A 1,239-nucleotide genomic window follows, 5' to 3' on the forward strand; every position below is an offset into this window, starting at 1 on the left:
GCTAAAATGCTTTCTAGTGTTGCCAAGCCCCAAAAGGCTGTGATATGCCTTAGGGGGAAAAATATGTGTTACATAAACTTCCTTTAAGCATGAGTTATAGTGCTGTTGGCTATGAACTCACTGTGTTTTTATTATTATTATTATACTTTAAGTTCTAGGGTACATGTGCACAATGTGCAGGTTTGTTACATATGTATACATGTGCCATGTTGGTGTGCTGCGCCCATCAACTCGTCATTTACATCAGATGTAACTCCCAATGCCATCCCTCCCCTTCCCTCCTCCCCATAATAGGCCCCAGTGTGTGATGTTCCCCTTCCTGTGTCCAAGTGATCTCATTGTTCAGTTCCCACCTATGAGTGAGAACATGTGGTGTTTGGTTTTCTGTTCTTGCGATAGTTTGCTGAGAATGATGGTTTCCAGCTGCATCCATGTCCCTACAAAGGACACAAACTCATCCTTTTTTATGGCTGCATAGTATTCCATGGTGTATATCTGCCACATTTTCTTAATCCAGTCTGTTACTGATGGACATTTGGGTTGATTCCAAGTCTTTGCTATTGTGAAAAGTGCTGCAATAAACATACGTGTGCATGTGTCTTTAAAGCAGCATGACTTATAATCCTTTGGGTATATACCCAGTAATGGGATGGCTGGGTCATATGATATTTCTAGTTCTAGATCCTTGAGGAATCGCCATACTGTTTTCTATAATGGTTGAACTAGTTTACAATCCCACCAACAGTGTAAAAGTGTTCCTATTTCTCCACATCCTCTCCAGCACCTGTTGTTTCCTGACTTTTTAGTGACTGCCATTCTAACTGGTGTGAGATAGTATCTCATTGTGATTTTGATTTGCATAAAAATATGGAATGCTTCATGAATTTGCGTGTCATCCTTGCGCAGGGGCCATGCTAATCTCTGTATCGTTCCAATTTTAGTATATGGGCTGCCGAAGCGAGCACTGAACTAACTGTTAATGAATCACCAATGTGTGTGTGTGTGTTTGTGTATAGGCTTACAGGAACTAACCCTGCCTTTCTTCTAGGAGCAATGTGTTCAGTATTCACCTACTCAGTGTTTACAGTGACTTTATGTAACATAACCACTACAAATAATAATTAATTTATTTTTTGCCAAGTTTTCTTAGTGCCTTATCCCAGTATTTAACACAGGGACAATAAAAGCCGCTGCTTCCAGTTTTCAGTTGCTTTTAAACCATGCCATTAATTCCCTTTG

General features: G+C 40.1%; 1 non-coding gene across 1 annotated transcript; it reads right to left on the reverse strand.

Annotated features, from left to right (window-relative positions):
• Positions 1 to 861: 861 nt before the first annotated feature.
• Positions 862 to 965, reverse strand: LOC112423323 (U6 spliceosomal RNA). Its single transcript, XR_003013776.1, has one exon. It is a non-coding gene; the product is annotated as a U6 spliceosomal RNA (small nuclear RNA).
• Between the last annotated feature and the right edge of the window lie 274 nt (positions 966 to 1,239).

This window comes from Macaca nemestrina, chromosome 19 (genome assembly GCF_043159975.1).
Source record: "Macaca nemestrina isolate mMacNem1 chromosome 19, mMacNem.hap1, whole genome shotgun sequence".
In the NCBI taxonomy this organism is placed as follows: Eukaryota; Metazoa; Chordata; class Mammalia; order Primates; family Cercopithecidae; genus Macaca; species Macaca nemestrina.